At 46.4% G+C, this 15199-nt stretch overlaps 1 pseudogene; it reads left to right on the plus strand.

Annotated features, from left to right (window-relative positions):
• The first annotated feature begins 7714 nt into the window (after window positions 1-7714).
• LOC125507517 (uncharacterized) lies at window positions 7715-9148 on the plus strand (annotated as a pseudogene).
• The last annotated feature ends 6051 nt before the right edge of the window (window positions 9149-15199 follow it).

Below are 15199 nucleotides of genomic sequence, written 5' to 3' on the forward strand. Positions count from 1 at the left end.
GGATCCATATGTCTCATGCTATGGTTAGGTTTACCTTAATAATTCTGTTGTAGTTGCGGATGCTTGCAATAGGGGTTAATCATAAGTGGGATGCTTGTCCAAGTAAGGGCAGTACCCAAGCACCGGTCCACCCACATATCAAATTATCAAAGTACCAAACGCGAATCATATGAACATGATGAAAACTAGCTTGACGATAATTCCCATGTGTCCTCGGGAGTGCTTTCCTTTATATAAGAGTTTGTCCAGGCTTGTCCTTTTCTACAAAAAGGATTGGGCCATATTGCTGCACCTTATTTACTTTTATTACTTGTTACCCGTTACAAATTACCTTATCACAAAACTATCTCTTACCGATAATTTCAATGCTTGCAGAGAATACCTTGCTGAAAACCGCTTATCATTTCCTTCTGCTCCTCGTTGGGTTCGACACTCTTACTTATCGAAAAGGCTACGATAGATCCCCTACACTTGTGGGTCATCACCCTCTTGCAAGAATCAAAACTCGAATCTCTCCCTAACATCAAAATAAAATCCTTCCTGCCACGTCAAGTTAACCAAGTTTTCTCCTTGCCAGTTGTCGGATCAGCGGGTGGCACCATCTCTGCCACCAACTCTGCCTCTTTCCAAGTAGTTTCCTACTCTCACCTAACCTTCTCTTCCACCCTAATCCTACAATCCACTGCGTGCGCCCAACACATTGCCATCACAAACATCTATGCTCCCTTCATCACGCTCACTTAAGTAAGCTTTTTTAAATGAGCTCGCATCAATTTCACTACCGGATGATACCTCCTAGCTTATTGCCGGTGACTTTAACCTTATCCGCTTCCCTTCTGACAAAAACAATCCCGCCTTCCGCCCCGTCGAAGCCAACGCGCTTAACCAAAGCTTAGATGATCTTGTGCTCATCGAATTGCCCCTACTGGACCGCAGGTTCACCTGGTCAAATAACCGTGCCACCCCCACCTTAGAATGGCTAGATCGCGTTTTCTTTAACCTAGCGTGGGCAGATGCTTTCCCTAACACATCGCTCTCCTCTCGTACCCGTTTCATGTCCGATCACGTTCCACTCCTCATCCACGTCACCACCTCCATCCCACGATCCAACCTTTTCAATTTTGAGGCTGGCTGGGCCAACTTCCAGCCCTGTAGAGACATTGTTAGACAAGTCTGGGCCGCAAAGTCCTCCTTGCCATCCAATGCAGCTGCCTCCCTCGTTACCGCACTCAAAAAATCTCGTATCTATATCAAAAATTGGGCACGTTCTCATATTCCCACCCCCTCTGTGAAGCTCGTTGCCAAGCCGCAATCACCGCCTTAGACCTCGTCGAGGAAAACAGGCCCCTTTCTTGACCAGAATCCCTCACTCATAAAATCATCGTCTCCATACTCAAGTGCACCATACAGGAGAAAATGACGTACTGGCGATGGAGTGGTAAGGTTTCACGCGCCATCCACGGCGGGGAAAATACCAAGTTTTTCCACATGTCTGCTTCCCAACATCTACGTAAAAATAAAATCTTCACCCTCACACGCGACGGATCCGAATATTCTGCGCATCCACAGAAAGCTGAAATCCTTCGTGACTTCTTTGTCTCACTAATTGGCACTCCAATTCCGAAAAATTTGGCATTTGATCTGAAGTCTATCTACCCACAACTGGTGCCCGGACTCCACGTCTTCGATGAGTCATTCTCCGAAGAGGAAATTAAGCTTGATTTCTTCACAATGAACCCCCAGGCCAGCCCTAGACCGGACGGCTTTGGACCTACTTTCTATAGATCCTTCCGGTCTCTAGTTAAAAATATTGTTCTATCTTTCTTCTCTCATTTCCACCAAGGTACATCAGACACTGAACGCTTAAACCATGCCCACATTGTCCTCCTCCATAAGAAGGACGCGCTAACCATACCTGACGCCTTTAGGCCTATCTCTCTGCAAAACTGTCCAATCAAAGCTGTTGCATAAGTCATCACTTCTCGACTTAAGCCGTTCATCCCTCTGCTAGTTCATGGCAATCAAAAGGGCTTCATTTCTGCCAGAAACATCGCTGAAAACTTTGTCTTCGCAGCCGATCTCATTAGTTCTTGCCACTCACGTAAAAAAACACACTATGGAATTTAAGTTGGACTTCAGAAAGGCTTTCGACTCTGTGGCTTGGCCTGCTCTTGAAAAAATTCTGGCCGTACGTGGGTTTTCTTCAACCTTCCACCGCTGGACCTAAAACATTCTCCACACAAGCAAAGCGGCCATTCTCCTGAACGGAGTTCCGGGCAAATGGATTCAATGCAAAAATGGCTAGAGACAAGGTGATCTGGTTTCTCCTTACCTCTTCCTCATCGTCGCCGATCTTCTTCAGCAGCTCATCCTCCAGAATTCTCTCCGTGCTCTCCACCACCCCAATCTTCTCCCACCTGCCTCCCACTGTCCTCCAATACGCTGATGACACGCTCATCGTTGTAGCTGCCTCTCCTGCCGCCACCTCAACCCTTAAGGAAATCCTAAACAACTTTGCACACGCCACAGGCCTCGCCATCAACTTCTCCAAAACCACCCTACACACGGACGAATCCAGGACTACTAACATCGCCCTCGCCATGCGGTGCTCATGCGCCTCCTTCCCGCAAACTTACCTCGGTCTCCCTCTCGCCCCCACCAAGCCCCTCACAAATATCTTCAACCCTCTAATAGAACGAACTAGGAAATTACTTACCAGCTGGCATGCCAAACTTTTAGATAAAGGTGATCAGCTCATTCTCATCTCTGCAGTTCTGGACTCAATCCTCACCTACTTCATGTTTGTGTTCCGCATCCCAAAGAAAACAATCAAAACACTAGACTCTTTGAGAAGGGATTTTTTTGGGCAGGAGAGGATGCTTGCTTAGGTGCTCAATGTCTAATTGCTTGGAAAAATGTATGCTTACCCAAAAAAATCGGTGGTCTTGGGCTAAAAAACCTACATGTTCAAAACAACTGCCTTCTTATGAAATTTGCTGCCAAAGCACTCTCCACTGCACAAACACCCTGGCTAGATTGGCTTGATCTCCAACACTCAAACACTCTAGTCTCCCCACCCCCGCAAACCTCTTTCCTCTACCGCATAATTTCACAGCAACTCACTACTGTACAAAATATCACTTTTGTGTTAACAAACAGTGGCTCACATACTTATTTTTGGCTAGATACTTGGTTGACTCCACAACCCCTTGCCATCACCTTCCCCCACCTATTCTCACACTCCACTCTACAGCTAGTAAAAGTGGCTAACATTCTGCATTTCGGTATCCAAGCTAACCTCCGTAACCGTCTCTCTCTCACGGCAGAACAAGAACTTGTGTCTCTTGTGGCTGTTTTGCAGGATTTTATGCCTTCGGTGGGGGAAGATCAACGATTCCTACGACATGGCATTGCCTTCTCCACCAAGCATGCATAAGGCGCCCTCATGGATCGGCCAGATAACGATCTCAATGCTCCTCTCATTTGGAGCGCAAAGGTTCCTCGAAAGCTCAAAGTCTTCGCCTGGCTGCTCTTCAAAGACCGCCTCAACACCAGGGTCAACCTTGCACACAAGCATATAATCGACTCAGATATATGCCCCTGGTGTGCTAAACTACCCGAAGACTCTAGCCACCTATTCATCACACGCCCTCTTGCTAATAGGATCTGGCAACGAATTGGGCTTCTGCCCCAATCCGACGACATCACAGACCTTTGGGATGTCACTACTCCTCCTCACCTCTCCAGCACGGCATGGCCTTCGGTCCTCTTGGCCTTGATGTGGATGATATGGACAGCTCGTAATGACATGGTATTTAGGACGGTCGATCAAACCTCTGTAATAACCCTTAGAAACCTTATTTCTGCTCTGGATCTATGCTCTCATCGTCTTGTGCTTCCACAAGACAAGGAGGACGTTTTCTCGTGGCGCTCCTACCTCTCTGCATGTTGCACCGTGCCTATGTAATTCTGTACTTACTGCCACGGCAGTCCTTTGAGTAATATATTCAGGTGGGGAGCTCCCCCCGGTGATTCTCAAAAAAAATTAATACAAAAGACATCACAAATGAAGCAACAAATTTGAGAATTACTTTCACAGGAGCACACTGTAGCCATTGAAGGCCAACTTGAAGCCAAAGATTTACTTCAAATGCAAGACGGAAGAATGCGAGCAACATATTTGAGAAAGGCCGAATAGTATATATTCATTTACCTAGGGGAATTGCCGAAGGCAAAGATTTAGCTCAACCGTCAATGAGTACATAAGTTGCTCCCTCGAAGGCCACCGCCGAGTCAACTTATTTGATAGTTTTCTTCTTGAAAACTAGCCGCCTACAACCTCAAGCATGCGTGGGTTGCAAGACGACCTGGCAATGAAGCAAAGTTACTATAATTAGGGATTATAGTTAGATATATTCTTCGAAGCCAGCAAAACGGTGAAGCAGTTCCGTGGTAAAAGCGTATACTCACACAACACAACACACGATGAAAAATAACACAAAATTGGTCCTCTCCATTTCCCTTCGCACGCCTTCTCCCAAGCCTCCCCAATATTCCTCCTTCGTCCCCTCGCTGGCCGTTGCCGACAGAGAGTTTGGTGAGGCACCCATCCCTTTTGTCTAGTCTGATAGTACAAGTAGTTTGTTTATCTTCATCTTATATGGCGTTTTGGGGTTTCGTCTCATCGGGCCACCAGATTTGGTGATACCAGTGTGTTTCCTAGGTCGAAGTGGCGTCCCTCCTCTTCCTCGGTGACGGATTCTCTCAGGTTGGATTCAATTCTTCCTCACCGAATAATCTATTCAGTTCTCATTTGGGTCTGGAGTTCTTTCAAACGATCGTGGTCATTCCTCGGTCGCTAATATGTCCCCAACATTATTTTTAGGCCTTTTTTGGACTCGGTTTTCATCTTCCCATCCACATAACCTGATACAGTAGCACACCACAGACTCTATCAGTCACTTTTCGTAATTGCAACCATGCTGGTGCAGCGACATCCTCTTGGAGGTCTCTGGCTACTGGATGGGCTAGTTCTCATCGATTCACTGTCAAGCTTCATCGTTGGCGTAGACATCGAATCCAACGGCTCCTATCGCATGCTCGTTCACAACATCACGATGAAAGCTCTGTTCACCTTTTGCCTTCCGTCCACACTCTTCCTACTCTACTGTAAGGTTTGTATCTTCCCCACCTAATGACAACCATGTCTCTATTCTGACTAAATCTGCTATATTCTGCTTCAGATATGTAGTTCTTCCCGCGCATCATGGCTATTTGTATTGTAACACCCTAGATTTTCACTTCTGGAAAATTCTTTTTCAGAGATTTGGCTTTTGTCTTTTTATGTTGGTGTTCTTGAATTTTATTTGCACTCTTGTATTTATTTGAGAGTAAGTGTCTTGCCTAGCTACTTGGAATTAGGATTTTGCCTCCAAAAACCTAATTGTCATTTCTGTTATTAAACCCCAGAGACCACCATTGGACTACACCACCAATTTTCCTTGCACCAGAAATCACCAAATTATTTGTAGGCCTTCTCCTACAAATATATTCACCATTTTCATCCACAAATACCCACAACCAAACCAAGTTTTGACCAGAGCATCCATTTAGGGTTTCGGCTAGATTTGTCAGTTTGTGAAGCAAGTACATTGTGCCTTCATCCTATGAAGCTGAAACTTTGTGCACACCATCATACCATCATATCATGACTATCACACAAGCTTTGAGCATAAACAACCCATCACAACTCCCTCCACAATTTTCCAAATTTGCATCCACCTAACCACTTTGTGAAGGAAGGAGTATTTTCCATCCATCCATTTAAGCTCAAACTTGTCATGCTGATTAACCATGACAAAACACCACTCCCACCCAATTTTCATTAACGTCCATCACACCATTTGACCACAGCAAGTTCACAAAGTTTCTTCACAAAGTTTCTGGACATAAACTCAACTTGTACATTAAGTGACATCTACAAGCATCCATTGCCATCAAAGTTTGCATACATACTCACCATCATATTAAACAGCACCGCAACAAAAATCAGCATGTTCCACCACACTACATTTAAATGGCAGATATCAAACTTCTTCGGGCAGAAAACTAATTTTGATGCTCACCTGAAAACTAGATCAAACCAGGCCCTCACCTAGACCCACTTATTGACTGTAATAACCCTAGTTTTCTTTTTTTGAGGGAACAATAACCGTGGCCAGCCAGAAGCCACCCAGGCTTCTAGAAGCCCAACAGAATGAAGCCCAATAGGGTTCCTTCCGGTTGTTTGGTATGGTCCCCTAAAAAAAGTTATTTGGGTATGGCCGCATCTCCACCGTCCACAGGCATCAGCAAACGGCCTAAAGCCTAAACTTATGGATTTCGAGTCGGGGATCGGGACTCGGGAGGCTCTGATACCATTATGTGATGGCCTGGCTTATTAGGAATGATAGACTACTCATATAAATAAGGAATTCCTTCTTTTCCGGTAGCCCATTCGGACAGAACTCCAAAGTTAAGCGTGCTCAGCTTAGAGTAGTATCAGGATGGGTGACCAACCGGAAAGTTGCTCCCGGGTGCGCATGAGTGAGGACAAAGTGCGCAGAAAAGACTAGTATTGATCTGTGGGGCTAGTCTAGATCCCGCCAGGAGTAACGACCACCGGCGGGTGTGTCCGGGGCATTACAAGTTGGTATCAGAGCCGACCCTCGCGGTTACACGGATGGTTGCGGACAGGTGCGTGGTCATGTTTTTCATGACGGTTGTGACCCGTCGTGGCACACGGCATGGCACATGTACTGGACTGGAAGCACAGACGTATGTGCCAAGAGGGAACGTTCCTGTGGCCCGACGAGGACGTCGGTTCCTCTGAGTGGGGGTGTATGTGATGGCCTGGCTTATTAGGGATGATAGACTACTCATATAAATAAGGAATTCCTTCTTTTCCGGTAGCCCATTCAGACAGAACTCCAAAGTTAAGCATGCTCAGTTTGGAGTAGTATCAGGATGGGTGACCGACCGGGAAGTTGCTCCCGGGTGCGCATGAGTGAGGACAAAGTGCGCAGAAAAGACTAGTATTGATCTGTGGGGCTAGTCTAGATCCCGCCAGGAGTAACGATCACCGGCGGGTGTGTCCGGGGCGTTACATCATGCCGTATCCATCCTTCAACACATAACCGAGAAAAACTTCGAAAACCATCTACCTCAACCTTCGAAAAGCATCCGTTATACAAGTTATGGCGATACTCCCGAACTCCCGCCCCAGTACTGGCTGGCGTCGAGGTTATCTCACCAACGAACTGCATAAAAGAGATTTTCGATGTCGGCATACTAAACTCAGATATTCCAGAACTGCAACGATAAAATTGTGACGGCAACACCTCGGAGCTCAACTCCCTGGAACACTGCCACAACCCCTAAAGACAGGAGGCACCAAGAACAATGTTCTCGTCACAAAACCATCGGAACGATTCCAAGATACCCGCGTCATCCTAAATTTTTTTTAGTGAAATTTGAGAAGAGAAGAGTCAAAACTCTACGCCAGGATGCCTTACCAGAGCGATAAGGAGACTGGGGAGTAAAAAAAATTTCTAAACTCTCCGATATATAATTCTTAAATAACTCAAAATATTTTTCTAGACTCAAACTCGGCTGCTAAAAACGATCAATCAATGAGGGCTCCCAATCCCAGCCACATCTCCGGCGATCTTTCGCCATGTCTTCACCGAGGAGGCTTTCCTGGGTCGTACTGAGGAAGCACGTCCCGGTCTTCGACGCCGAGGAGAAGGATCAGGAAGACAAGATCATGGCCAAGGCGAGCAAAGATTGGGGGGACATCGAGAAAGGGTCCTGGATACTGGACCAGTTCTCGCTCGACGCGCACCTCGTCGAGCCGCCGGAGCTCCCCACCTTGTCTGTGCGCGCCAAGATCGAGACGCAGGAGCGAGGCATCGGGTGCGTCCTCGACTCCGTCGTGGAGAACTACCTCGTCATGACTCTGGGGTTCTGCGACAGGTGGTACGGGCTCGTCTACGACGCAGCCAAGAACTCGCTCTCGCTGCTCCCCGCCACCATGGATTCCTTCGAGGGCTACGACTTCGCGTCGAGAGTTGATTCTGTGCCCTTCTTCTTCCTGAGGCAACCTGCCGTCCTGCCACGCGACGACGGTTCCTACGATCTGTTCAATCTGGGGTTCCGTTTCGCTACACGCGACAGAGTGTTGCAGGGGTCGTCGGGCATCATCTTCCGGTGGTCGAGCCATGCCGCTGGCAAGAAGTGGACGAAGCAGGAGGCGCGCTTCAGCCCGCATACCCAGGTGCCGCGCCAGCCGGCGTACAAAGTAGACGCGGCCTTCACTTTCAAAGGGAAGGTTTTCTGAGCCGATCTCATGCTTGGCGCCATTGTCTGTGACATGCCATCCACCGGTACCACTACCAGCGAAGACCTTGACCACGTGGAGCTGGACTTCATTCATCTTCCCGAGGAGTGCCAAGGCCGTGACTTCTCCCGCAGTTACCCCAAGGATCGTCGGACCATGGGCCCTGTCGGGAACTCCATAAAGCTCATCTCCATTGTCACCATCAGTGGCGACAACCCCCGTGACAACACGCCCCCTGCCGACGTTGTGCTGCGGAGCTGGACTCTGTCGCCAGACCTTCACTCATGGACGAGAGATGAAGACATGGAGCTGCCCTTGCCGCTGCTCTGGCAGTCGGAGGCCTACAAGCGTGAGAGGCTGCCGCAGGCCATGCCGCAGTGCCCAGTCCTCAAGGCCGACGAGGATGGTGTCCTCTACCTCTTGCTGGGAGACTACTACCTCGATTGGGAGAGAAGGGCTCGGCTATGCAGGGAGATTGAGTGTGTGATCAGCATCAACATGCGCACAAAATCTCTCCTGTCCTGCAGCCATCGTCCGATCAAAGATGGCTTCTCACCCAAGTGGCGAGACAAAGACCAGCCTTCCGAAGGTTTCCGTCCCGTCATGCCTTCCCTGTTTGCCGCCAAGTTCTGCCCGAGCCACACTGGATGGTCTGATGATCTTCTGCCCAAGAAAAAAAAGAATCATCTAACAGATGGTAATTTGAATCTGAATCTAGTACTACCACTCCTCCTACTCCTACTTGATGTTATCTGCGCACATTCTGCTTGACTGATGACTACCCTTGCTTGATCAACCGTGATTTCTGCTTGACTGCATTGTAAGAGGCTGTTATTCTTTTTGAGGAAATTAGAGGATGTCCTTGATACTTCTTGGTGACTAGTCTGACAATGCTATATTTGCTACTGTAATTAAACTCAACTTCTAATTGCCGGAAGCTGTGTTCTGTTGCTACCTTAATTCGCTATATATGTCGTAATGGTCTCGATGAAGGCTGAATCCTCTGGTCTTGTTTATCATGTTCTGCTGCTGGATGAAGCTCGAGACGTTTTAGGGAGCTCGTTGTGCGTGCCTACATGATGCTGGGAGCAAAGAGCAACTAGTGTGCTTGTATTTTTAGAGAGCTCTAGAGACCATTGCTTCTTTTATCTTTTTCTTTTTCTTTTCAAATGTTCGGTTTAAATCTCGAAATCAGTGCATTCTTGTGTTTCTACTTTTTTTATACGGAGGCAAAAGCTTTGCCTCATCTTATTAATAAAGAAGAGAAGAATTGCCTGATTAATCAATGAAAAATCAAGCGAAAACTGTTACAACACGTCCACACAGGACACACACGGCGACCTAGCAACCAACACAAGAACGCACACACGTCACTAAGGAGAGAACGCCCTCAAGGTTGCAACCTAGTGTCATCGTCATCACACCTCCATGAGGGCGACTCCGACCCCACAATCGACAACCATCGATGTAGCCCTCACCGCAAGCAAACGCCGAGGCCTGCGCCGGCCGATGCCAAACAATCAACCGTACACACCGGCTACTAGGCAGCTCTGACTTTGTCAACGAGCATTGCAGGAAAAAAGCGCTGAGCCTGCACCAAAACCAACCACCCGCCTCGTGTCATCGTTGCCGCAAGGGCCCTCCTCAGCAACTCCGACTCCAAAAAACAGAGTGAAGCACGACAACCCCTCGAACACGCCAAATGAGACCGACTATCAAAACTCAGCTGCAAATCAACTCCACCCGAAGCCGCCATCGTTGCCACACAAGAATCAGCGCCAACCACTCACATCACCGGTTGGGCACCTGCCAACCATGATACCGTGCATGTCCAACCCAAAGGAGGCACGAAGAAGGATCAAGAGTCTTCAAAGCAACGCCCCAAAGGAGGAAACGTCGTAGGGACGAGGTCGTTGCCTGACCCAGCCGGGTCTAGGGTTTCGCCCGAAGAGCTTGATCCAGAAGTAAAAGATGCACATGAACACAACAACACCTCCAAGAAGAAACACCACGCCCACAGGCACCGGCAAGGCTATCGCCTGTAGCAGTGCAGACCATCACCTCCATGCAGCCGGCAAAGGCCGACAGCACCTCCGTGACCCGCACACACCTGACGCGGTGGCCGCGCCACCACCAGCACGTGTTCCTACTCATGCATTCGTTGTCTTTTTATTTATGCATTGCGGGTATGCGCGTTCTTGTGTTTTGACTATTTGGATGTTTAGATGTGCGTTTGGATCAAACATCGCTGCAGAAGATTTTTGTTCTTTGGTTTCAATGCTCTTTTCTTGCAACCCAATTTTTGGGCAATCCCCCCAAAAAATTGCTCCATTTTTCGTTTTCCCGCAATTGTTGGAGATGTCTTTTGGCCTCAAAAAGTCAAAAGAAAGAGTACTTGTGCTCTATTTATAGGGCAATTGTTGGAGATGCTCTTACATATTACAAACGAAGTGGTTGCAAAACCATAGGACTGATCACACTAATTAAACAAGTGCATTGCAAAACCATGAGGAGTTTGGCGCATGCCTTATTCACACTACATTAATTGTCATTACTTGTCTGTCAACGACCTGACGCGCGTACACTACAACGACACTTCCTCACTGAGGTGAGACGCGTAAATATATCCCTGCGCCTTCAGATCGTGACTACAGGGTGAAGCACACAACTGCGCAGTTTTCTGCATGCCTGCTGGTTAAGTTTGAAAGTGAATACCTGCATGGCTGCATCTCCTACCTCAGATGGTTAAGTCCGGTGAGTTTCTGATCAGTGCACCTCGACATGAAGCTTAAGCACAAAAAGTTTTAAAAGTCAGTGTCAACAGATTTACCTACGAAACAAGAGTGATTAAAAGATTATGTCAGATCCTAAAAGATTCAGGTGAGTACATAATGTTGTAGAGTGTTAACTTTTATTCAGTTATCTCCAACAACGGACATATGAGAAATTAAAGGGGAGTTGATAGCGTCGTCTCCAAATTGTACTCGATTTTTTCCTCCCGCTTTCTTCTCCCCACCCCCCTCTGTTTCATGTTGATTTTTTGGTAACCCCAATCAATGTCGCACAAAATAGAATCAACGTAAACATATTAATGTGCAATAATCTAAATCAAATCGATATTTCTCAAAATCTTCTCCCGCATTAATTCAATCAAATAAATCTTATCAAAATCTCAACTAAATCAAAACTTTTTTTGCCTTCCCCTACCCATATTCCCATTAAATTAAACATTACCAAAATTGACGTAAGGTATATGTTTGACAAGATTAGTGTTGAACCACTAGAGTCTGCGTTCGTTGCAATGCATGGGCAATTAACTAGTTACAATAACAATATATAGTTATCGGGAGGGTCTTCTTGCAGCGACTTTCTGACTAAGTATAATGTTTAGCATATTTGTAGCAGTGACAGGTGGACGACCGTCGGCTCGCTTCACCCGAAGAGCTTGATCCGGAAGTAGAAGATGCACATGAACACAACAACGCCTCCAAGAAGAAACACCACGCCCACAGGCACCGGAAAGGTTATCGCCTGTAGCAGTGCAGACCATCACCTCCACGCAGCCGACAAAGGCCGGCAGCACCTCCACTGACCCACACACACCTAACGCAGTGGCCGCGCCACCACCACCACGTGTTCCTACTCTTGCATTCGTTGTTTTTTATTTATGCATTGCCGGTCTGCATGTTCTTGTGTTTTGAATTTTTGGCTGTTGAGATGTGCGTTTGGATCAAACGTCGTTGCTGAAGATTTTTGCTCTCTGGTTTCAATGCTCTTTTCTTGCAACCCAATTTTTGGGCAATTCCAAAAAGATTTGCTCCATTTTTCGTTTTCCCGCAGTTGCTGGAGATGTCTTTTGGCCTCAAAATGTCAAAAGAAAAAGTATGTGTGCTCTATTATAGGGCAACTATTGGAGATGCTCTTACATATTACAAATGAAGCGGTTGCAAAATCATAGGACTGGTCACACTAATTAAACAAGTGCATTGCAAACCCATTAGGAGTTTGGCGCATGCCTTATTCACACTACAACAATGGTCATTACTTGTCCGTCAACGACCTGACGCGCGTACACTACAACGACACTTCCTCACTGAGGTGAGATGCGTAAATCTATCCCTGCGCCTCCAGACCGTGACTACAGGGTGAAGCACACAACTGCGCAGTTTTCTGCATGCCTGTTGGTTAAGTCTGAAGGTGAATACCTGCATGGCTGCATCTCCTACCTCAGATGGTTAAGTCCGGTGAGCTTCTGATCAGTGCACCTCAGCATAAAGATTAAGTACAAAGAGTTTTAAAAGTCAGTGTCAACAGAGTTACCTACGAAACAAGAGTGATTAAAAGATTTTGTCAGATCCTAAAAGATTCACGTGAGGACATAATGTTGTAGAGTGTTAACTTTTATTCAGTTATCTCCGACGATGGACATATGAGGGGAGTTGATAACGTCGTCTCCACATTCTACTCGATTTTTTCCTCCCGCTTTCTCCCCCCCCCTCTCTCTGTTTCATGGTGATTTTTTGGTAAACGCCAATCGATGTCGCACAAAATAGAATCAACGTAAACATATTAACGTGCAATAATCTAAAACAAATCGATATTTTTCAAAATCTTCTCCTGCATTAATTCAATCAAATCAATCTTATCAAAATCTCGACTAAATCAAAACTTTTTTGCCTTCCCCTACCCATATTCCCATTAAATTAAATGTTACTCCCTCCGTTTTTATTTACTCCGCATATTAGCTTTGGTCAAAGTCAAGCTTTGTAAGCTTTGACTAAATTTATAGACAAAAATATTAACATATACAATAACAATTCAGTACCATTAGATTCATTATTGAATGTACTTTCACATCATATAAATTTGTTATGATATCAATTTATATCCGTTTCTATAAACTTGGTCAAACTTTAAGAAGTTTGACTTCAGTCAACTCTAATATGCAGAGTAAATAAAAACAGAGGGAGTACCAAAATTGATGTAAGGTATATGTTTGACAAGATTAGTGTTGAACCACTAGAGTCTGCGTCCGTTGTAATGCATGTGCAATTAACTAGTTACAATAACAATATACTTATCGAGAGGGTCTTCTCGCAGCGACTTTGTGACTAAGTATAATTTTAGTATATTTTTAGCAGTGACAGGTGGCCGACCGTCGGCTCGCTTCGCCCGAAGAGCTTGATCCGGAAGTAGAAGATGCACATGAACACAACAACGCCTCCAAGAAGAAACACCACGCCCACAGGCACCGGCAAGGCTATCACCTGTAGCAGTGCAGACCATCACCTCCACGCAGCCGGCAAAGGCCGACAGCAGCTCCGCTAACCCGCACACACCTAACGCAGTGTCCGTTCCACCACCACCACCACGTGTTCCTACTCTTGCATTCGTTGTTTTTTATTTATGCATTGCGGGTTTGCACGTTCTTGTATTTCGACTTTTTGGCTGTTGAGATGTGCGTTTGGATTAAACGTCGCTGCTGAAGATTTTTGTTCTCTGGTTTCAATGCTCTTTTCTTGCAACCCAATTTTTGGGCAAGGCAATCCCAAAAAAATTGCTCCATTTTTCGTTTTCCCGCAATTGTTGGAGATGTCTTTTGGCTTCATAATGTCAAAAGAAAAGTATGTGTGGTCTTTTATAGGGCAAGTATTGGAGATGCTCTTACATATTACAAATGAAGTGGTTGCAAAACCATATGACTGATCACACTAATTAAACAAGTGCATTGCGAAACCATGAGGCGTTTGGCGCATGCCTTATTCACACTACCTCACGGTGAGACACGTAAATCTATCTCTGCGCCTCTAGATCGGGACTATAGGGTGAAGCACACAACTGCGCAGTTTTCTGCATACTTGCTGGTTAAGTCTGAAGGTGAGTACCTGCATGGCTGCATCCCCTACCTCAGATGGTTAAGTCGGGTGAGCTTTTGATCAGTGCACCTCGGCATGAAGCTTAAGCACAAAAAGTTTTAGAAGAAAGTGTCAACGGAGTTACCTATAAAACAAGAGTGATTCAAAGATTTTATCAGGTACTAATGTTGTACTAGAAGTTAACTTTTATTCAATTATCTCGGAGGCACACATGAGAAATTTAAAGGGAAGTTGGTAGCGTGGCCTCCACCTTCTTGGTTTTTTCCTCCCGCATTCTCCACCCCCCTTGCGTTCCGAAGAAGTTAGGTCACTCTTGAGCAAGCCCGTCATCTGGCAAGCCCGGCCCTCACTCACAAACCTACCGAACAACCTCCCTAAAGATGGAGACTCTATATCAAACACAATGACATTACGGTGCTTCCACAACTCCCACAATCCTAGTGTAAGGATGGCATGCGCGTCCTTTTGCTGCAGTCCAACCACTGTGTTATTTAAGACCCATGCCGGCAATTCGTCCTCCATAGTGGGTGTCCACTCCGGCTTGCCCAACGCCGTGCACACCTGCACCCAAAAAGTTCTTGCAAAGACGCACCCAAGAATAATGTGATTCATTGATTTGTCCTCTTGGGTGCATGGTGGGCAAGAATCTTGATGTGGGAGTCCCCTCCCGGTCAGTCTATTCGATGTCTAGCATCGATCCCATGCGGCTAACCACACGAAGAGGCGACACTGCAACGGCTCGTGTTTTTCACGTAAACTCTGCCGTGGATGTAATCTGTCGGCCCGCAAATTTTGCAGCATACGCCGCTCAGTGTATTTTTTACCAAGAAATTGCCGCGCGTGTCAACTAAACTTGCCATCGAACATTTGATTCGCCATGGTCAAATCCCGAACGTTTGGTGTTTATCATTTCCAAACTTTTTTGCCTTCCCCTACCCATATTCCC

Source organism: Triticum urartu, chromosome 5A (genome assembly GCF_056163025.1).
Source record: "Triticum urartu cultivar PI428250 chromosome 5A, HENAU_Tu73, whole genome shotgun sequence".
In the NCBI taxonomy this organism is placed as follows: domain Eukaryota; kingdom Viridiplantae; phylum Streptophyta; class Magnoliopsida; order Poales; family Poaceae; genus Triticum; species Triticum urartu.